The sequence below is a fragment of the Callospermophilus lateralis genome, chromosome 2 (assembly GCF_048772815.1).
Source record: "Callospermophilus lateralis isolate mCalLat2 chromosome 2, mCalLat2.hap1, whole genome shotgun sequence".
Classification (NCBI taxonomy): domain Eukaryota; kingdom Metazoa; phylum Chordata; class Mammalia; order Rodentia; family Sciuridae; genus Callospermophilus; species Callospermophilus lateralis.
The window spans coordinates 121,305,805-121,330,834 of record NC_135306.1 but is presented as its reverse complement, the minus strand read 5'-3'; the positions used below and the strand labels follow the sequence as shown (position 1 = coordinate 121,330,834).

Sequence of the window (25,030 nt, the reverse complement as noted above, 5' to 3'; positions counted from 1 at the left end):
TAGATAAGTAATTATAATATACCACTTTGAAGTAAATTTATTTCTAGATTCTGGGAATGTAACCAAAAACTTTTAAGATATATTGTGCTTCTGTATTTCAGTAGAGCATGAACATTGAATCCTTCTGTTGTTTCCTTTGTAGGTTGACATATTTTAATGCAGCTTAATTATCATAGACACTTTACTGTAATATTTTTAAATTAGATGTGTCTGATCTAAGATGGAGTTACATACTTAAACCCCAATGTTTTAAATTTAAAATACCCTGAAATAATGAATATGATATACCTAACTTGCCAAGCATCATAGCTTAGCAATGCAATATATTGAATAATATTGGTTGTTTGTTTTTATGATTGTGTGACTGACAGGGAACTGTGGCTCAGAGCTACCGCCCAGCATCCAGAGAGAGAACTGTATGGAATACTGCTCACTTAAGAAAAGATCAAAATTTGACATTTGATGTATAGGACTAGGGGTGTGACTTAGTGGTAGAGTGTGTACTTAGCATTCAGAAGGCCCTGGGTTCAATCCCTAGAGCCATTAAAAAATTAAAAATTTGAATTAGGGTTTCTACTAAATGTATATAACTTTTGTATCACTGGAAATTTGAGGAATTTTAACTCAAACTATTCTAAGTTAGGACCAGTTGAATCTTACATTTGTAGAACATTTGAATTTTAGCAGCTGTCTTTGCATGCATTGTTTCATTTTAATAGAACAGAAATTTGAGGGGACAAGTCTCCACATCATCTTATTTCCCAGATAAGAAATTATATGTTCAGAAAATTAATGTTTGTCTAAGACTACTATAGCTAAGAAGTCATTGACAATCTAGATCTACTTTAAGATTATTTGTATTTGATTAAATATAATCAAACTGAGCATTCCTTACTGAAAACCAGGTTGATTGGTTCAATTTATCTTCTCCTATTAAAATATTCTAATTCATCCCTATGCTCTTAGAGTAATCTATAAACTTTTCAATATAGATGAAAAATTACATACCATGTGATTCCTACTTACCCCTCTGATCTCACTGCACACCACTTGCCTCTACCCATCTAACTAGTAAAATCCAGTAACTGGAAACCATATGCTCTTTCACTTCTCTAAACCAATAGTCATGTTTTTTTTCCTATGCCACAAACTTTCCACATCTTGTATGGAAATGTACTACTTATTTTTAAGTTTCAAATTTAATTTCTTAAATAAATAGGGTGTATTTCAATATATTACCATTTCAAAGGCAAATATCTAAATAGGAATATTATATCTGTTTGGCCCAGATAAAGGGCCAATCTACCAGCTCTTGTGACCTCAGCATGACCTGTCATCTTACCTATCTGTCTATCACATCTAAGGACAATGTTCCTTACCTTAAATATGTTGTAGAATCCAAGAGAGCAACTGGATAGGTGCTGTCCTAGGTGCTGAAAGTACAGACATGACTGAGATGGTGTGTCTGTTTCCTGCAGCTCACAAAATATTCAAAGAACGAATAACCTGTGAACAAGGATTTGAGGGCTGTGTGGTAAATGCTTAAATCATGGCATTAATAGAAGGCTGTAAATATGTGAAAGAGGGTTTGCAAATCCAGATTATTTACTAACTTTCTCACTGAAGTTGACAAAGTGTAAAACCCAAGTTGAAACCCTGCTTAAATTTATGTCATGAAGACAGGTGTTTTCTTCTCTATGAAAAAAGAAACAGTTTTTCTCATCACTCCTCCTTTTATTGTAGGACTTAAGATAGACTTTTATCTACTTTTTAGAAACTTCATGAATTATAATAAGATATCATCTCATAATTTACCATTTTCATTTTTCCACATTCATCTCACATGCAAAAATTCTCCTACATTTATTTTGAAGTTTCTATTCTACTTTATAATAAAGTTTGAGCATTTAATTAACATTTCTGTAATTAGATAAAAATTAGGAAATATTTAAAATATGTGCAAAATACTTATTACTATACTTAATAATTTTATTACTGTTAAAACTGTTTTTAAATTAGCTATATCAAAGTACACAGTCATGGTTTCAGAGGCAAATATTTAAATAGGAAAATGATATCTGCTATTTTAAAAATGCATTGGATTTTTATGTGTTCCTGTGCTTTTTAAATGTACTGAGATTCAAAATAATTTTTAACAGCCATCTGAATTTACAACCAAATTTATGTTATATTTTGAATTTGAAGTATATAATTTACCTGAAAGATGTGTAAAGGATTATATTGCATATATGTAGAATTGGATAGCAAGCACTCTAAATATTTATTTTTTTCTATTTAATAATGAAACAGCCTACCAATTATTACAATCATACTTATGAAATATATGTAACTTTTATTTTGATGACTTTACTATTTCATGGTATATTAACATTTTGTTGAGCAAATAAATCAAATTCACCAAAAATTTTGGCAATGTTAAATTAAGGATGTCTTTAGCAAAATAGATGATGCATGTGTGTGAGTTTCAGGGAGGTGGTGAATTTAAATTTATTCCAGTAGTCAAGTTAAGTCTTTACAACAATGGATATTGGAAGATTTACAAACCCATCTGTCTAGAATGATTTTTGAAGTGATTTAGTTAAAAGAACAGGATGGAGCAGACAATCTATGAAGATAGCAGGAACATTTGTGATAGCATTTGTGGCCAAATATAAGTTGTATTTCAATACATTTATTGGCAAAAATTCTGAATTTCTATTCAGTCGGACCACAAGGCTCCAATTTGCCAGCAGATTTGAAATTGTCTCTAAGTTCAGTTATTCTAGCATTTCCATTAAGATATGTGTGCCACATAGGATGCCTATGCACATTCTATTACCATAGTTGCTACTACTAGGAATTAAAAGTGTGCATGCTAAGGAAAACCTACTCTCCAAGTTCAAAAAAAGGAGCATTGCAAAAAAAAAAAAAGGAAGATAACTTTAGTATCACTATCTGGCAATATAAAACAAATCTTTTACTCCATGAAAAATAAAACAAATGCTTATTTGAGCAAGAAGCTCAGTTGTAAAATCAAAACCTCAGTAGTGCTAAGCCATCATCTTACAGATGAAGGTATTAACCTTCTCATCTTAATCCTCAGAGACTTGTAAAGAATTGAAGGTATAAGTGCCTATGTAAAAAAGGAAATCCCTGCATGGAGACCATTTTAAAGCAGTAAAAGAGCTCCTCGGGGGATATGTTCTTACAGTAGCTGACAGGCAGAGGGTTCATGTTCTTTTCAAGATTTTTATTATAGCTGAAACTCAGGAAAGGTAGTCAATTAATGGCACATGCTTTGAGTTGATTTTTACTTTCAAGTAATTAGGTATGAATTGATGGCAATGTAGAACAAATTCCTATGAAAAACTGCCTCCCCTTGTACTGGTACTATCTTAGTAAAAAGTTAACTATCATTCATTTATGTGAAAAAAAAAATAGAAAATTGTATGTGATTGTGACCCAATTTAATTCTTAACTGAAATATGCACATTTTAAATTTATTAAAAATTTAATTACTTGAATTATCTGCTTATTGACATGGTCAAAGAATAATTGCTGCAAATATTTAGGACTCAAAGGTTTTTATTGACCAGTGGATTTAAGTCAATTGCCAGTCTTAGAGTCCATTTCTTCCTTAAATTTTAAAAGAAAACTTCAAGGTAACATGACTTAACTATTAAAATTTTCTATCTCAGATGGCATATGATTCCCCAATCATAATTCAATTTAATGTCTTTGGCCTGTTTTCTTAAGAATGAGGTCTATAAGAAAATCAATTAGTAGAGTCATTGCCCAATTAATCTGGGTGTTTCTCTAATCTTGAATTAAAAAACCTGTGTCTTTGTACTGCTTGATTGCCTATAACAGATGGTAGGGATGGCTTACTATTTACTCTACATTCTTTCAGAATTCAAATACCTCTTTTTAAATATAGGGATCATATACTTTTGGCAAATATAATCTATGAATCTATATATTCTGTTTTTTATATTATTTCAATTAACCAAATAAAAATGAGAAATGTAGACACATTCTAGACATACTGAATCATTTTACTTTTTCTGACTATATTGATCCCAACAGTACAATTACATTTTATGCAAAACATTATCAGTGTTCTTTGATCCTTTTATGTTAGTCTTCTAGCATTTTAAATCTATTAATTTATCTGAAAAGTATTTAGTTAGCATCTCTAAACTTTAAAAATATATGCAGGGGATGTGTTAATGAATAAAAGAGTGTTCTTTTTAAAAGGTCATATACAATAAGGAACATAAATGTTGGAAAGAATAAAAAGTAGATCTGTGCATACAGTGCTGACATACATATTATTATAAGTACATAAATATATTTGGTAATACATAATGAGTTACATATGCATACAGATTCCCTAGAAATCAGCATTTGGTATCCTCTTTATAAAATAACCTACACAAGCGCCAGGAGACAGTTTTGGTAGTTTATTTTAAACTCTGTCAGGCAAAATAGAGAAATAAATCAAATATTTCTGTCAGTAATGACTAAATAGATTATTTTCCTACACATTAGTATACTGCAGAACAACTTGAATGAATAAGACAAAAGTTTATTTTTATTTGTAAAACACATTATTTGATAACTTATATGCAAACATTTCAATCAAAAACTGAAAACAAGTGCTGAATATTGCAACTGCCTCTTCTATGTAAATTAGTCTGCAAACTCTAATACTTCTTTCTTTCCTACCTAGTATTCCCTTTGAAATTAAGAATTACTACAATCATGCAGAATTTTAATCTAAACAGAAGATATTTGATTGAGACCTGAATGAAGGAAAAGAACTAGCCATACAAAGGTCTATAGAAAAAAGAATTCTAGGTTTTGGAAACATCTGCAAAATCCAACATGGCTAGTGCAACAAAAAAGAGGACATTCTCCAATGATCAGGTCAAAGTGTAAGAACTTGTAGATTATGAGAAGGAATTTAGAATTATTGCATTGGAATCATCTATTTATTTGTATGCTTCTCACATAAACATGTTTGATGTAGTATGACAGAACATGTCTATCGTACTTTCTAGTATATCACTGATGATCCACAAACTACTTGGCATGGAGTAGGCACTAGGGAAATATTTGTTGCATGAAATGGTATAAGAGCAAGTTGGTTTATTTAATTTGGTGCTTCTGCATACAATGTTTATGGAAATATACATAGTAAATATTATATATTTGAGTAACTCTTATGCAAAATGCTTGGGATCAGAAATGTTTTGGATTTTGAAGCTTTTTCAGATTTTGGAAAATTGCATATAAAATTGGGAATGGGACCTGAGTGTAAATACAAAATTCATTTAAGTCTCCCATCCATTATACACTTAACCTGAAGATAATTTTATAAAATAGTTTTTGTCTAGGTTTTCACTGCAACTCATTTTATGAAGTCAATTGTAGAATTTTCCACTTGTAGAATCATGTGAACACTCACAAAGTTTCAGATTTGGGGGCCTGTCAGATTTCAGATTTGTAGTTTATGGATTACAAAATCATAACTATGTACATTTCATAGCCTGTGAGTAAGCTCCATTTGTGTCACTTGTAGTAACAAGAAAGTAACAATGAATATATGAACGTTCACATGGGGGGGGCAAATTATGCTCATGCCTTAAGTTAAATCATTTCAGCTTTGATTATGATGTTTCTCTTCTCACTTAGGATTGTAATAAGCTTTCTCCATTATCCTGATTGTTAGTAAGCCAGTATTACAGAAGATAAAAGAGAGTAGTAATAGCTGAAAATTATTTTTACTTGTTTTATTCACTCTAATGTTGTATTTAATTAGGGAGGCTAATGCTTCTCTATTTTAGTTTTTTATTCATAATTGTCTCCTTGTGAATGTAATATGGCTTTGGAGACTTCATGTAAGCAACAGTGAATTTGTACTATACACTTGTTTAGGCAACTCTCATAACCTGTTGCTACTTGAATAGGCTCTTTGTGTAGGCTTCAATATTTACTCCTGAGTTTCAGATTTTGAAATTAATTTCAAGTGTTTTTCCACAGAACGCTCTCATTGAAATTGCCATTCATACTGATGTCAGTGGAGCAAATCAAGAAATTATGACTAGATAAAAATCATAATAAATCTTTCCAGGGTAATTTTCTCATATCTTTAAGCTAAGTGCATACATTTACAGAAATAAAAATGAAGATCTTATTTGATCATGGAGGATATTATTTGAGGCTTTTCATGATAGACAGGTTATACTTAAGGGAGGTTGTACTTTTTTCCCCACTTTGAGAGGTTCTAACTATGAATCAAAATGCCTTTCCAGCATGTAAAAATTATTTGGAGGTTCCACTAAGGATATTTTGGTTTATTGGATATATTACGGCTCTTCAGAGAAGCAGAACTAATAGGATGTGAGAGAGAGAAGGAGGGAGATTTAAAGAATTGTTTCACATAGTTATATAGGCTAGAATGTCCAAGATCTTCAGTCAACTGGGGATGCTGAAAACCTAAGTAAGAGGTGCTGTAGTTGAAGTCTAAAGGTAGTATGCTGGCAGAATCCTTTCTTGCTTAGGGAACAGCAGTGTTTATTCTATTAAGGTCTTCAATTGATTTAATGAGAACCATTCACATTATGAAAGACAACATGTTTCATTCATTCCTCTTTTAACCTCACCCCTCCTCCCATATCCTCATCCAAAAGACTGCTCACAGAAGCATCCAGAATACTGATTTACCAAATATTGGGGCACTTTGGCCCAGCCAAGTTGGTACATAAAATTAACCATCATAAGTCCACCCAAGTCAACTTGGCACCCATATACAGTTCCTTAAATTATACCTAATCTCCAAATAGGGACAATAACAAAGCCATATTTTGTCCAACCTGATACAGTTATCCTGCATACAACTGAATCATTCTCCTCATAAGCAGATTCAAAATCTTTGGCTAATTTTCACTCCTCTGGATATACTGTTTACTCCTCTTGATATACTGTGCAATGTAAAAAATTATAATGTAAACCTAGCAATATTTAAATGTTGCTATAAAGTTGTCAATAAATTTTACATTACATAAGAGAAGAAAAGAAGAAAGTACAGATGTTGCACACGCATACCTATACACATATGCAAAAAACATTTATAATAAAATAAAGAAGAAATGTTTCATGACAATTACAGTCAACTGATCATAGCTGGTATATTTAATTACCTTATTACACTATCCATTGCATATTCCCTTTGCTTTTAGAAAGCACTTCAGCCATGTAATTCTTTATCGGATATGGTGACCCAAACCTTCCTGCTTGGACTGTTTTAGTTTTCCATTAATGTTAATTGTAAGGAATGGTAATAGAAAGAGAGTCCCTAAGAGATCACTTGTATTATAGACCTACTTTTTTATTAACTCCACCAAGAAATAGCAATCCAGTTTCCCCTGGGTATTCAGGACCAATAATTCTATCCAGTGCAATAACTCCATTCTTTCCCTTTTGATTTAGAGATGCAGGGAGCTCAAAGTGGCAGGGTGGCAATCTTAACCTATAATTCAGTGAAATTCATTGTGGAATTTTCTGGTGATGGCACTCCTCCTTTTGAAAACAAGTCTTCTAGTGCAACATAGCATAAGAACATAGAGACACAAAATAAAAAAATTAGCTAGTGGGTCACGAAGAATTTTGAGTGGTGCAATTTAATTTCTATCTCTTAATTACTAGCCCCATGAACCTGTTACAGAAGAAATAGTAACATATTTGGGATGCTGTTACAGAGCTTGCACAACTTTGGAAATCCTTGCTCCAGATCTGCAAGGTATTGCTACATAGCTTGTATTTTACCGGAGTCATTCCATTGAAAGGAACATGGGATGAACAGAGAAAACTGTGAACATAGGCTAGTTGCCACATTCATTTATTGTGAAGTGAATTCATTGATCAGGAACCATGCTGTGTAAAAACAAACCATTACAGTAGGTCTCTGATGGGGTCTTGGAACACAATTTTAATAATTTTACCCATGGATGGGGAATATATGTATTTCAGTGGTAGTACATGCTTAGCATGTGCAATGCCCTAGGCTTAATCCCCAGGACCAAATAAGTAAATAAATTAAATCTTCCCAGTAGAGGTTAAAGACTGACTCAAATTCTGTTCTGGATTTAACCTCTTTCCTTCTCTGATGAGCTCTCTCAACTGACTCGTAAGCAGAAAATATTACTTCTCTGTGAGTTTCTGGGAAGTGATTTCTATCTCCTTGTTTTATGTTACAAGTGCCAATCTCAAGAGTGCATAATATACTCCAATTACAAATAATCCTGTTCTTTATAAGTAAATATCCTCTCTAAGGTATCCATGGTCAACCCTGCTATCACACTGCGAATTCTTCCACACAGTTCATTTCAACCACTGTGACCTCTGTGTAAGCCCTCTCTGGAGAAATTTTTAAATCCCTGTATCCAAAAGTTCAACTTTATAATACCATTATTTCTAAAGCCATGTGGCTTAGACTGGAGTCTCCCAAAAGACTTAAAAATGTTTTTCATTATGACGTGAAAAGACAGCATATGATCCTTAGAGAATCATTTGGCTCAATAGTTAGGAATTTAAAACACTAGTTTGTAAAGCAAATAGAAATGCTATGGAGTAAAATGGTAATTTTACATGTACTTGCTGCTAAAATTAAAGATCTCAAAGAAATTTCCTGAGGGACTAGGAGGGAGATAGGAAATGGAATAGTCAGAGTTGTTCACTGTTTTTGACCAGATTTTATTTTAAATATTTGAGAAGCAGTATGTTTTAGTCAGCATTTTTGCTGCTGAAATCAAAAGACTTGACAAGAACAATTTTCAAGGAGGAAAATGTATTTGTTGCTCACAGTTTCAAAGGTCTCAGGCAATAGAAAGCTAGCTTCATTGTTCTAGGCTCTTGTTGAGGCACAATATCATGGTAGAAGAGTACAGTGGAAGAAGAAAACAACTCAGGACATGACACCGGGAACAGAGAAAGAGAGAGCTAGAGAGAGAGAGAGAGAGAGAGAGAGAGAGAGAGAGAGAAAACTCTGCTCAATAAGGACAAAATATAAACCCCAAAACATGCCCACAGTGACCCACCTCCTCCAACCACAACCTACCTGCCTAGAGTTACCACCCAGCTAATCCTTTCCAGTGGATCAATGCACTGACTGCATTAAGACTCTCCTAACCCAAGCATTTCACCTCTAAACTTTTCTTCAGAAACATGAGTTTGGGGGAGACACCTCATATCTAAACCATAATACATTACTTAAGGAGAGTCATGAATAAATTTGGCTTCACTTAAAAGTTCCTAGAAAATGTGAATTTTAAGGTGGGGAAGTAGCTCAGTAGTAGAGTTCTTGCCTGGCATATGCAAGATCTCTGGGCTTAATCCTTTGTACTACAAACAAACAAACAAAAGGAATGTTTGTATTACATTATATTAAAATATCTATATCTCTTAAACATTATCTCTATGAGGCTAAGTACTTTGTCTGGCTTATCATTAAATCTCAAGTGTTTAGCCCTGCACAATCCAAAATGGTAGCTGTAAGCCACATGTGGTTATTGAATACGTGAAATGTGACTAGTCTGAATTGAAATGTGCTGCAGCGTAAAATGAATGCCATGTTTTGAAGATTATAGTATGAAAACATATGTAGAAGATCTTATTTGATTATGTTGAATTGACAATATTTTAGATATATCAGTTTAAATAAATTATTAAATGTAATTTTAAGCCAGGCTCATTCCTATAATCCCAGCAGTTTAGGAGGTTGAGATAGCTTGGGAGATTGTGAGTTCATAGCCAGCCTTGGCAAAAAATGAGGTGCTAAGCAACTCAGCGAGACCCTGTCTCTAAATACAAAATAGGGCTGGGAATGTGACTCAGTGGTTGAATGCCCCTGAGTTCAATCCCTGGTATTTCCTCACCAAAAAATGTAATTTCACCTATTTCTCTTTTTCCCCCTATTTTAATATTGCTATTAGAACATTTTACATTATACATGCAGATCACATTACATTTCTATCTGACGATGCTGGTCTAGCATATTGGTTACATTCAGTAAATATTTGTTGAAGCAGTCTTGAATAAATGCATTTCTTATAGGTCATTGCTCTGTCCTTGCCCCTGAAGAAAAGATGATGGGAGAAACCAGAACTTATTTAAGTTCTGGTAAGACAAGTTTTCAATCTAGATTCCTTTTTTGTTGTTAATAGATAATACTTAGGGTCTAACTATTTAGTAGTGATTTAAGCAGACACCTAACTCACTTCTAGCATTGAGTTAGGGATAGGCCTGTTCTTACTCAGAATTCCAGCTATATTATCCAGCCCTGTGCAAAAAAACAGCCATGCTTATGATTTTGCTGTTTGCATTCTCATTTTAATTCAGGGCCTCCATTGGTTCAGATGATTAATTAAACAACACTTCAATTTAAAGAATAGAACTTGCATCCCTAGTACTAATCTCTAGGAAATGGCATTAGTCTTAACGGTAATGAATGATCTGAACTGGAGATGTAGGTGTCTTAGCAAAAAGCGTATGCTTGAAGTGATAATGCATAGTCTGATGTGAACAATGACAAAGCCTTCACCCATTGTATAAAAATAACCCACAAGTCATTCATTATTTTTGATAGGTCAAATACATTCTACTCAGAGAGGAAAAATGTGTTCTCTATATTAATAGAGACTTTGAAGTCCATAACCTATTTATAATAGTGGTGGATTAGATTTTTCTATTCTTACAACTCTAAGGGCTTAAATCACTAAACTAAGGTTAAAGCAAAGATGTAAGTACAAAAAATCCCCCAAATAATTCATACTTTTTTCTCTGTGTACATTAAAATGTGTGGTAGTTTTCTTCAGATATTTAATTTCAGGATATTTGTAACAATTATACTTTAAATGTGCATGACATTATATAAATTTAAAAGCCTTGTATATGATTCATCTTAAAATAATGTGATATCAATGAATAACTCCCATCCCTATTTTTTGTCTACTTCTACAAAGCTAATCTAAAGCAACAAATAATTTGTATTTTTGGAAATTTAAAAATCTGTATTTTGATTGAAAAATGTATAATAAAGGAGAGTTTACTTAAAGCTGAAGTTAAGCTAAAATCAAAGCTTGTAAAGTCCAAAAAATTCTTATCAGTACAAAATTATATATATATATAGATATAGATATAGATATAGATATAGATAGATATAAAACTTTCTAGTAGACACTTCCTCAAGTTTTAATTTATGAGTCAGCTATGAAAGATTTTCATCAAATTGTATATAAAATATTTCATTTCATTTGTTATTCATGGGAATATTTGCCAAGATTTCCTACTACTAAGGTTGAAATATATATATACATATGTGTGTGTATGTATTTGTGTATATTTGTATAATATATGTATTTATATTTGTGTGTGTGTGTGTGTGTGTCTGTCGTCTGTCTGTATTGCTGGAGATCAAACTCAAGGCCTCATGCATGCTGGATGCTAGGCAGGCATTCTACCACTGAATCATACCCCCCCCCCAACATGTGTTTCTTTTTAAAGTAAAACCTTAAGTGACTACCATCACCTTTAGCAAACAACACTCCATACATTACTTGACTATTTGAGCCTATTTGTGGAACAGGCAAGGTGTGTGTGTGTGTGTGTGTGTGTGTGTGTGTGTGTGTTATAAAATATCTAATTTTTTATTAAAAAAAAAGCAAAGCAGAGAAAAATGAAATCATACAGACTGAATGAAAAAAGAGAAAATGGGGAAAGCACAAAATATATAAGAAATGGTAATCTGTGCTTGACTTTAAAAGCAGGGAAATGTCAAACAAAGCATTTCAGGGGGAGACTCATGTGAGAGGACAGGTTTTGTCTGCAATATGTTGATAGCCTACAAATTTCTCAATGAGATTAAACTTGGGGATCACAGTGATAATATGTGTACACGATATGTGGTCACACCATGTATCAGTAACACCTACATATAATTCTGTTTCAGACATTTGTTTGGATGAATAAATTTGGCTTCATTCTATTGCTAAAAAAAATTATATGAAGATTATATTGATTTAGAGTGACTACACTTGAAAAAAATTTAAGTGTTTTCTTTTCTTAATATAAATAGTGTTAACAATGTCCATACAAACAGTGTTTTTCATTGTTATTTTAGTGGCAAAGAAAAATAATTTGGATTAAATAATTTTGTCTATTCATAAGAAGGGCACTTTGGAAGCAGAATTAACTTTTTCACAATAGCTAATATTGCTTAAATGTATGCATGGGTATTTTTATTTTTTCTTTTTTCTTTTTAGTTATACATGACAGAATACTGTATTTTGACATATCACATATATATAAAATATAACTTCCCACTTTTGTTGTTGTAAATGATATGGAGTTACACCAATTGCATCAGTATTTTTAAGGCAGTACATTTTTAAAGCACTACATTGTCTGATGTTCTTATAAGGAAAGTGGATTTTCAGAAACTCTTCTATTTCACTAACTCTCTTTACAAAGATTACCTAACAATATTCAGTACATGTATTTTTTCATGTCATGTGAAAATTTGAAATTTTGAATAACTGTTTACATTGATTTCTCTTGTGGGTCAAAAGTACTGTAACTGGTCTCTTAGCTAAAAGAGGATAATGCTCCAGGGTTATCTTTGTGATGTATTTATAATTAGGTGATAGATCCTCCTATGGATTATCTGCCACCTGGATTCTTATGATCTGAAGAACAGGAGGAAGAAAGGAAACAGAAAATTAAAAGGGGACTCTCATTCTTCAAGTGCATCCAGAAGGCTGACATACACCCAAAAGCTGCAGCCTGTCTTTCTTCAGAAATTGGATTATGTCTTCCAAGTGAGAGTCTCACCCAAAACTCTAATTTTCAAACTAAAGTTTAAATTTCAAATAATTTTGTATCCAAACTTACCCCACTTTTCCCTTAGCTTGAAATGACTGTCAAATTGACTTTTTTACACTATCAAAATATTGTGTTAAATTACACGGAATTTCTATTTTGAGGGTCAAAATGTTGAATCAGCACTTTCATGTAACTCCAACTAATAGAAGAGTGCTTTCTTAATGATATAAGAAAAGGAAGACACCTGTCAACATTTATGATTTATATGTGATTAGAAATGTTTCAAGGTGGATATATTGGATTGAGAATGAATGTAGGATTAAAGATGTTCTGCAAAAAAAGAGAGAAACATTGGCAAATATATTAAGGTAGAAAATTTCAGGAGAGCCTGGTATAGATAATACATGTGCAAGGAAAGAGAACAAGAGTCAACAGCGGCCCAATTTTAAACATCCTTAAAATTATGTGACTAATGCTGAAATTTAATATATGATAGGAAAATGTCATTAAAAGATTTTTCAAGTCATAAAAGTCACACCAACTTTCACAAATTTAAAAGGAAAGAAAGACAGGCAATTGTGTGGACCTTGGGCAAAGGAATAGAAGACACCAAAACTAAGAAAATAATTGAAACTATTGTAGATAAATGCAGCAAAGACTAGAATAAAGGTGGTTAACATAGAAAAGACATAGGAAAGAGAAAGACAGAGAGGTACATGAGAAAGACTTTAAGGAATTAACACATTTGTTGCTCTGCTTTTATGAGAGCATACACTCTGTAAAGTCCTGTGAAATATAAATTTGTTCTCCAGGGATCTTAGTGGTCAGTGAAGAGGGCAACAAGAGTAATTCCATGTTTATTGTTATCATTATTAAATTGAGTGGTGCTCCTACATGCTGATTCTAGCCAGGTGTGCTCCACATAGAAGGCAGAAGGTGAGGCGGTGCAAGAGAGACGTGGTGCTCTGGGAGCTTCTCCTGGGGGACAGACCAGATAGGCTTTGTAAAGCCTATCATTTCATTTTTTATTTGGATGTTCAAATACTTGTAGACTTTGGATACATCAGGATGACTCAGCAACGAATGAAGTACAAGAAATTTAGTAATTAGAGAAACATTTCCAAACTGAGAATGGCACTGCTCTGTATAGAATGAAAACATCTTGGAGGCAAAGCAACTATTCTCAGAGAGGCAGTGATGAATGACTTCAGGTCATGTGGTCAGGGATGTGAAGTTGGATGCAGGTGTGGGGCTGGGCATACTGGGAGGGCTCAGAGTTAGAAGATGTTTGATACACTAGACCTTCTCAAAACTCCACATGATTAATATCACTGTACTACATGATTTCAAAATACAAGAGAACATAACTGATCCTTAATGTTTCCACATATGTTCATAAAGTCACTTTATCAAGATTTAATTCTCTTCACTTTCTCTTCATTTCCATCACTAGCATCAGTTGATAGGTTATTTTTTTAAAGAAATGAAATTTCAATCAACATCGAAACAAGAACTTCATATTCAGCCCTAAGTAGAGAACAAAATTCTGTAACCCAGCAAGAAACTAACCAGTACTCTAAGGTTTACTTCCATTCAAATTCCCCTCCCACTACATTGCCTACCCCTCAAATATATGATAACTAGCACGTACCACAAATCTTCAGGATCTCTGTAAAAGAGAAAAGAGAAAAAAATGGATAAAAATAAAATGAAACAGGAAAAATCAATACTTTAATCATATTATTAAACTACTGATATGAGATGAGAATGTGTTAAGTGCTAGGACAAAACAGTTAATAAAATAGTCAGGACCCCATGGTGCTTATAATCCATAGTACTTGCACCCTATATTATTTAAAGGAAATTCTGTTACCAGAGTAGTACACAGTAGACATAAAAGACAAATGATAGATCATTAGCAAAAATGGTAGTGCAAGGACGAAAAAGTCTTGGGCTTTGTTGACCTCAGAGGTGTCTGATCTAGTGTAGGTGTCCAAGAGAGGGATTTCTGATGAGGGGAAAATGAGCTTGGGGTGGCTTGTCCAGTATGTGAACTGAAGGAAGAACATTCAATGGAGATAAACAGCAATGCCAAAGAGAAAAAGAAGAAGTTAAGTGTAACAGGTAGAGAATATATGTTTAGATTTCCCCTTTGTTTGATATTAAAAAAAATGTAACATTACTTGCTATTTTAATTTAACAAATGTATTTTATGATGAAGATACTAAGTGGTCTAGCAATCATTCATGACCCTGCTTATTTGAAGGGTATGCCAAGGAAGAGTGGGATTTGGTGAAATTGGAGAAATTTTAATTAGGCAAAAGGAAAAATGCATTAGGATAGGGAACAGTACTTCTGTCATTTAAAAGACAACAAAATGGCTCAAATGGCATTTGTCCAAACCATCCTCTGCCTGCTCTCTGATGCCAAAAATTGAGGCTTTTGTCCTACCAGAAGGCAAATGCTGCAAGAAAGCTTGGTGAGAGGTGTACATCTTTTCTGACCCCTTTGGTGACCCAGAACTTTGAGTCTCAGTTCTGTTGTAAAAACACATGAATATGAATTGAACTGAATTTTGAACAAATTAAATCTAGCAGTGAATTTCTCCTTCTCCTCAAAATTTTTCAGTGTCATAATTATTTTCTTAAAGAGATTACAGATTTTATTTGGCAAGCTATTATCATTTACAGAAGTAAGTCATAATATACACCATATTTAAATGAAGATGTGTCTTTACTATGATTTTATTCTCTCCTTTTCCTTTGTGTCAGCAAACCATGTGCTACAATCTCTACTGTGCAGTCAGAAAAAAAACTTTGTGGTTCAACGTCTGGCCTCTCTAGCAGCTGGCTTTTGCAAAGTAGGACCTTGTCAGGTTGTGACGGGTAGATACTGGGAAACATGATTATTTCTTATTTTGAAGCTTAGTGCATTTCTACTGAAAAGCCATCAAGTTCCTGCCAGCAGCTTCTGGGCCACAAGTTTTTAATTAATGCTTATCCTTACACCTTAGCTAACTTCCTTATCTGGGGTGACCTTCTGCTAGTCCTGGCAGGACCTAAGAATCATTTATTGCATTTGCCCTTAGTGCCTATACTTACATATTTTTCCCTTTAAACTTAGAGAGAAAGATTGAGAGGGAGATAAAGAAGAAATTCTATGCCTTTATCACTCTTGATCCTATAACTTTGTGGCCAATCAAGAAGGCAGAATATCTTAATTTCCATGGGGACCCCCGCATTGCCCCTGTCTAGGCGTTTACCCTACCTTTTCCTTCTGTGTCATAGAGTTTGCATTATTTTTCTTATCCCAGCTTGTATTCACTTCCTTAGAGAAGCAACTATTTTTAAGGCACTGGTGGCACTTGAACAAACAATATTTGAGTGGTCTTCACAGTATATGTGATAAAATTTCCTCTGTTTGACTTAGTATTTTAAGTGGTGACCAGTTACTTATGCCCTAGTGGAAAGTAACCATCTTGGATAGGGTCACTCTCAGTAACCCTAGGAGAACGAGGGTCTGAATGGGGCTCTTGACAAGGAAAGGATATTTCTGAACAAGCATTCCCACAAAACTCGAGTATGAAGATGAGGCTTATTTCACCATGATATCCTGACTTCTGTGATTAAGATGTTTGAATAACAGATGTTCGTAAATCAGTGAGATTAAAGGACAGATACACACACTCTTTTCTCAGAACCTTGAGAAGAGAGTAGTCACCCACCAGCCCTGCATAGCATGTTACCAAGGCTGGAGACTGAACTATGTGACCTCTTCTAGGAATTTTTAAAAAATAGAATAAAATTACATCTCAGATAACACTTTTAATAAAGTCACAGTTTTTATTTATTTATTTATTTTGGAACTGGGGATTGAATTTTGGGGGCACTCGACCACTGAGGCACATCCCCAGCCCTATTTTGTATTTTATTTAGCAACAGGGTTTCACTGAGTTGCTTAGTACCTCGCTTTTCCTGAGGCTGGCTTGAAAATTGAGATCCTCCTGTCTGAGCCTCCCGAACTGCTGGGATTGCAGGCATGCACCACTGTGTCCAGCAAGGCACAGTTATTAAAGTATTATAATGAAGTTCAAGAATAAGTATTTAGGGCTGGGATTGTGGCTCAGAGGTAGAGTTCTTGTCTAGCATGTGCAAGGCCCTGGGTTGGATCATCAGCACCAGATAAAAATGAAATAATGATATTTTTTAAAAAAATAATAAGTATTTAAATTATGGAATAATTTATTAGTCTTTTTCTTCTTTTTCTTTGTGTGAATGTATGTCTGTGACCTCAGTTTTCATTTCCTTATCTTTAGAATGAGAAGGTTGGGCTTGTCACTGGATGCTGAGGTTTGACCATTCTCTTAAAAGGAGATTGGTTGGAACAAGCTTTTTATAATACTCTGTGCAAGGTGGGGGGATGAATCATGTTATCTTTCCCTTATATAAAAATAACTGAAATATAAATAGATGGATACTTTTCCTTGGTGAAGCAAGCCTTCATGATAAATTACTGCACTTGAACAAACAAAAGCAGAGAGAAGGAGACCAAGAAGTGTGGTGGTGGAATCCTGAGGGAACAAGCAAAGTCAGGTGCTTCCTAGATGTCTACACTGACTAGAAGAAGGAATCGGGCACCTATCTGGGGATGAGAGGAAAGTCCTCTATGCCCTGCACTGAAGGGCTTCAGTGTTTCCAATAACCACTTAATTAAACGCTTAGTTCATTAGTTATATAGTTCTCTAAGACTAGGATACTGAGACTTACAGACTGGAATGATGCTGTGTTACTTGCTTCTTTAAATAACAACAGCCTGGTTGGATAGATAGCTGTATTCCTCCTGAGAATGACGAAACCTGAGTTTCTGGTGAAACAACAACAAATTAAGCTTCCAGAAAGTAGCATTTAAACATAGAAGATAAAAGTCAGAAAATGAAAACAATACAAAATAAAACATTGTTTAGAAAAATTGTAGACTGTTTCCTTTATTGTACTTTATTTAGTCAGAAGGCACAATTAAATTTTCTCATGAAAGTAAAATTTGAATTTTATGCAGTCATCTAGATACTTAATAGTTTCTTTGGCATCAATAAAAGTTAGCTGTAGACACCCATGTCTCAGTTTCCTCATCTATAAAAGGACATTATCAGTGTAATTGCCTCAAAGAATAATTCTGAGGATTAAGTTAGTTATTTTTATTAAAATATTTTAAATTAAAGAACATGTTAAATAATAAATACACATTTCTAGATTATAAAACCATACATTAAAGAGAATATCTAAAAATCAACAAGAAGTGAATAAAAGTGAACTCCATGGTGCTGACCTATTTGAATGATGCATGATCTCCAGGATGGAGCAAGATTTAGAGAATGTATAAAATTGATAATGTTTATGGTGATGGCAATGATCTTGATAGATTGGATAATAGTCCTCATTTATTAAGTGCCTGCCATGAGTCAGAACCATGCTGGGCACCTTACATGTACACATCCCCTACCTGAAAAACGAAAAAGAAAGAAAGAAAGAAATATTTGTTCTATTGGGACTGTTCAGAGTGAGGCCACTGGTGCTGTTAGTGACATATCATAGGCACTGGGACAAGTTAAACATCCATTAAACATTTGCTATTGTCCCACACCTCTAGGGCTCCACTCCGATAATGGAGAATAGTACTCTTTTAGAAAGTCGGAGCAGTAAGTAGAAAAAGGAGTCCAGGGGGAGGGAGAGAGAAAGAAAGTGGAAGAAATGCAGAGTGAAATCCACCAGATTTTGCTGGGTGCATATATAAATACATTGCAATGAATCCCACTTTTATATATAAGTATAATGCATCAATTAAAAGAAAGAAAGAAAAAGAGAGAATGAAGACCAGTAGAGAAAAGAAAGGGGATCATGGGGAGGGTGGAAAAGAGGAAAAGTGGGAAAAAATACAAGTCTGTCATAGGAAATCTTCCTGGAAAAAAGTCGATCTTAACATCTTCCCTTTGATACTTAACTCAGAATAGATCAACATACTTGGTTAACGGCTAAGTTCAAAATAGCCATTTGTCCAAATATACTTTTATGTAACTTCTTGGAAATTCATTATTTCAGCTTTTAAATTTGACTACTCCCAAAGATATGAAATTCTGGATGTGGACAATTTGCGTTCATACATCCATGCGTGAATTTCAATCATTTAAAATAGCACAATCTCATTATTAAATAATTTTTCATTTATAAGATAATACAAACAATATAATATAAATTACTAATTTAATTTCTAATATTATTTATGTAAGTTAAATTATGTGGCTCCTATCATTACTGAAATATAAGTGGACATGCAAAGAAAAATTGTGGCATTTTGGTGTATGTGTTGTTTGTCAAAAGCAGTACAAAAACTATATTCTCTAGACTCTGGCTTCATTTTATTATGCTATCAACTTGCATGTTCATTATCTGCCTCAAACTTCATAGAGAGTATGCAATGAAAGGCTTCAGTTACTTCTCTCGACTTTATGTCATTAAAGTATCATTTTTTAAATCAGGTTTTAGATTTTTAAGCAACCAATGATTAAAACGCCTAAACAAATAAAATAAAGGACCACGGTCAAATCATCCTTCAAAACATAAATAAATAAAAACTAGAGTAAAAACATCACTAATAATAAAGTTTGTTAATTATAATATAAAATAATTATACTTAATTTTAAAATAATTTATAATAAGAATTATAAAATAATTCTTATCTGTGACTTCATTCCTTCATCTGTTTAATCAACAGGTTATCAGCAAACTGGCAAATAACATCTGGTCAAGGGAAAAGAGACCACTATTTGAGATTTTGGATTTTTGAAAATAGTCAATTTGGGGGAAAAAAAAAATTCAAGTAGTGGTTTTAACTGAGAAAATACAGCAACTTTCCAAAATGTTTGATTACAGAGTAGCCCATTTTTTATAAAAAAAAAAAAAAAAAAAAGATCAAGGATTTTAAAAGGGATAGTATAAATATTCCCACAGAGATGCATTCCCTGATGACCAGTATTAAAAAAAAAAAAACAACTGGATTTTTTTTCTTGTGTGTTTATATAGGCAGGAAATAATTGTAGAATGTTATTTCATTCTTCTGTAATTTCTGGCTTGTTTTATTAATTGTAAACTCTACTAAAGGGGATAGTAGTATTTTATATTTCCTTTCTATGTATGAATAACAGGCTCCATTTGATAGCACTGTTATAATGATTAGAAATATTGTTTAAAATATGTCTTCAGAAAGATCTAGAACAGAAATCAGCAAACTACAACCCATAGGCCAAATCCAGCCTGCCACCTCTTTTTGCAAGTTAAGTTTTCCTGGAATTCAGCCATGCTCATTCACTGATGCACTTTCCATGGCTATTTCCATATTACAAAGGCTATTGAATGTGACCCTATAGCCCAAAAGCTCAAATTTTTACTCTTGGGTCTTTAAAGAAGTTTGCCAATTCATGGTCTACCGCATAGCAGGGACTTAATAAGTGGTAATTATTTTTAAATCTGAAGCATTGAAGAATTGCTTGTTTTGTACAGGCAAACCAACACAGTCCAATGAAAATTATATATATATTTGGTTTTAAGCAACCAATGATTAAAACGTCTAATATATATATATATATATATATATATATATATATATATATACACACACACACACACACATACATATATATATATATATATATATATATATATATATATATATATATATGAAAACCAACATTGTCAGACAGAAGGACACATTATACATTTTCAAGTAAATGCATTTTAAAAAGAAAACAGATTACATTATTTTAATAATGTTTTCTGTAACTCAATACTGTTATCTCACATGTAAGACATTATTCAACATACAACTGACTTAAACACTATCTATGAAAGATTTTATATTCTTTTTAAAACTAAATATTCAAAATATTGTGTGTAATTTATACTTAGTACACGTCTCAGTTTGAATGTTGAATTCTTACGGGAATTAAATCTCACAAAATTTATACTCCAAAAAGCTAAATCACATATTCATGGTTTTTCAAACATAGTATGTTTTGTAATAGGTTTTCTATATGATTTCTAATATGCCTTCATAAAGCTTTCTAATAACTAATTTTTGTGACTGACAACTTATTTCATCACAAAAATCTAAATAGATATAGAATCTGGGGACTATAGTTAACAAAGTAACTTGTCCAAGGACATAGCTCTTTGAATAGAAGAGTTGAGACCCAGATTTTGCCTTAATTCATAGCTTTTCTTTAACCACTCTGGTTCATCTTTCACATTTTAAGGCACTATTTGTTAAACTAAATTGAAAAAATTTAGAAAAAAAATTAACTACATGTTCTCTACTTGTATATGAGCCTTACAGAGCACTGTATTTGTCCTCTCAGGTTTTGGTGTTTGCTTTATTTATTTGTTTGTTTGTTAGTGTTAGGGTTAGGGTTAGGGTTAGGGTTTTTCAGTCCTATCACAGAGCCTTAAGGTCCATCATTTACTCCCTTCCACTCTCTTTCCTGCTGTGAGGGTGTCTTCCTGTCCCTGCCCCTTGGCTCATATCACTCTTGCTCATCTGCATGGCCTTTGTCCCTCTGAGCTGAGCTCTTTATGCTTTTCAACCCAGGATGGGCGGGTGACAGGGACATTGGCAGGCTTGCCTTCTTGTTTCTCACACTATTCTCAATTGGACTTGAAAAAGTGGCATTTTCTAATCAACGTTAATGAATGTTTCTTTCTTAACCTATGAGGAACTAATCTACGAGTGTTTGGAGCATAATCTTAAAGTCATTTATTCTTTATAGTCACATGTTTTTGTTTATACAATGGCTGTTTCCTTGGTAGAAAAATGAGGACCTCATTTTTTTGTTTTTTCCTACTTTAGAAGCTATTAGTTAAAAGTGAAGATTACAAAAGCCAAGTTTCAGAGGCTTCAGTATTTGAAGTAATTTCACTCGGCTATTGACATCTAAACACTTCAGGTAACATGTGGCATGGCATTCTTGTCTCTCTTGTGTGTCCAATTCACCCCTATGAAGAGTTCCCCACCTCCCTCTGGATAAGGGACAGATTCTTATTGGGCATGAAGGACTCAGTGCTTTAGCATTTCAGCTCTCCCAAGGAAATCTCCAATTTCCTGAAGGCATCACCCTCCCTGTCATATCTGCACTTTTATGTTGATTGACCCTCTACCTGGTTCATTGATCACACACCACATTCTCCCATCCCATCTCCCTCTGGTTTATTTATGCTTAAAACACAGAAGTTTACTTCCTCTCCAAAGCTCCTCCTAAACCTCAAAGGCATGGTGGGCACTTGACCTTTGCTCACAATTGTTTCCCTGAGGGTAAGACCCCTCACCCTGCAGTGTGCACCACTGTCTCCATCACTGGACTATAAACGTGAAGGCAAGATGATGACTTCTTATATGTCAAGTCCTACATACACCATAGAACCTAGAAACAAAGTGTGTGTGTGAGGGGGTCTCAGGAAGTATTGATCAGGTTAAATTAACCATTTGTCTGAAATGTGGAAATAAAATAAAGTTTTGTTGTATATAATTATTTTATCATATTTGTGCATTCCTTAAGTGTGTTCAGTATGTATCAAAGTGACATTTCTCTCTTGAAGGTATTTAAAATTTAATGATATTAAGCATTCTGTATAAGTATTCTATAAGTACTGCTATACAATTTTCTAGATACCACTTCTTGCTAAAATTTTGTTAATTGAAATGTTTAGTCCTGAAAAAATATTTTTGAATTTTATTTTATTCTATACAAAGTACATAACCAAGAAGTGTAAGAATAGACTTTTCCTCTGGGCATGGTAGCACCTACCTGTAATCTCAGTAATTCTGGAGGCTAAGAAAGGAAAATCAGAAGTTCACCTTGGCAACTGAGTGAGACCTTAGCTCAAAAAAAAAAAAAAAAAAATGGCTGGGAATAGGGGCTGGGGTTGTGGTTCAGTGGCAGAGCACTTGCTTCACACAGGTGAGGCAGTGGGTTCAATCCTCAGCACCACAAAAAAAAATAAATAAATAAACAAAATAAAGATATTTTGTCCATGTATAACTAAAAAATATTTTTTAAAAAAATGGCTGGGAATGTAATTCGGAGTTAAATGCCCCTGAGTTCAATCCCTAGTAACTCCCTCCCCCAAAAAACATTCCTACTAGCATATGTTATCTTCTAAAATAGCTATTGTTCATATTTTCTATACTTGTTACTTTTTTTTCTTTAAAAAAAAAAAAAAACCCAAGCATTTAAAAGTAGAGCAGCAAGTGACGGTTCTGAAAATGTGAAAAAGGTACTTAGATGGTTCTTAGCCTGTGTTGGGAAATAGCATGCCTTTGAAAAACTAATAAAAGCTATAGGTGTGCTCTCTTGCTCTTGTGCGCTCTTTCTCTCCTTTCTCTCTCTCCCTCTCTCTCTCTCCCTCCCTCCCTCCCTCCCTCCCTCTCTCTCTCTCTCCAGAAAAATGCCCATGTGCTCATATACTCAGCAGTTTTCCCTGCAATTTAGGACTCTCATATTTCATCCAAGAGAAAGAGGTTTAAAAAAATCCTACAGCAAAGTCAACCTGAAAGGAACATTGGCTTTGCTGAGAGGTGGGACAAAGGTAGAAGGACAAGAGCTAAGAAAGCTGGGAATGTTGCTCGGTGGTATAGCACTTGCCTGTTAGAGCGTTCAATCCCCAACCCTGGAAAAAAAGTGGCCATAACACTTATGTTTCAGAAAAGAATCATGCCCAGTGCTGTACAAGCCTCTGTGGAATCCTGCCCATTTTAGATGCTACCCAACAGGATGATTATATTATTTGAAACCAAAACACTTATGCTCACTCACTCATCCATTCATTTACCCATTCAATTAATATACATTTATTTGCTTCCACTGTGTAGTAATAATTGTACTTGGAACTCAGAGAGAAACAGTTATTATTTTAAACCAGGCAGATCTTCTGTTTCTTACATATACTATATGCTGTGTTAGAGATAATGAAAAGGAATTCATTTGGAAGTTTCTGCTTACTCCCGCACAGATTTTATGCCCACTAGCCATTTTTAATTTATCATTAGTATTGATATTATGTGCAAACAAATGAAGTCCTTAATAACTTCTAGAATCATATAATGTAATTTAATTATATTAATAATAAATGACTGTAATAGAAAAATATTAATGTGACATATAATTAGTATAGTAATTTTGCACAATTACAGTTTTAGGAATCATAGTAGTGCCCAAAGTAGAAGTGATACTTTCACAGAAACTTACTGAAAAAAGGTGACATCTCTTGATTATGTTGAGATTATTTATGTATACAGGGAAGTCTCAAATTAAGATAGTAGTCTTGTAGCTTCAATTGAACCCAGGTTGACATTTTTATTCTCTCAGGCATTCATTGACATTCAGAGTTGGATCTGTTTGCCTAGTAACATGGAAATGCTTCACCTTAAGACACAAGGGGAGATATTGATCAAATCACTGTAGAAACAATGTGGCATCAAGTAGACTGCAACAGAACTGAGGTAAACTTCTTGTATATAATCTATCAGAAAACCAGAGAGAATGTGCATGGTCACCTTGGAAATGAGGATATAAGACTATGTTTACATTGTTATCTGTTATAATTGATGATGACACTAGACACACTAATTATGATCCACATGCAGATGTAGCTCAAAGTCTTATTTATGAACAATGAGCATTTTTACTCTGCACATTGCCATTAAAGATTCCTGAATTTTGCAGCTGCAACTGCTATTCACAGACATACTGCTATTTACTGGGCAGCCATTTAGATTTGAAGTCAGTCTCAAATCTTTACACAAAAGAGCCACCCTGTTCCTGAATGTGTCTGTCAGTCTGGTTGCTTGCACTGAGTTACCCCAACTTCATACCATTATAACACATTTGATAGGTTGCACAGAACTTTCCCCAAGTATACGTCTTCCTTTATGCTCTTTATAAATACCGAAACTGACAAAATCATGTTTTCGCAAATATCATTTAAATACTGGGCATTTCTTTTCTTTTAATTCAGTTATCTATTTATTCAGAAAGGTGTTTTTTTTTTTGTTTTGTTTTGTTTTTTTTTTTTTTTTTTTTTTTTTTTTTTTTTTTTTTTGAGGA

General features: G+C 33.6%; 1 protein-coding gene across 9 annotated transcripts in view; it reads left to right on the top strand.

The window, feature by feature from the left end:
* The window catches only part of Gria4 (glutamate ionotropic receptor AMPA type subunit 4), a 329,568-nt gene that overhangs the window by 52,925 nt on the left and 251,613 nt on the right, over positions 1-25,030 (top strand). The gene's annotated exons all lie outside the window — the stretch shown is intronic.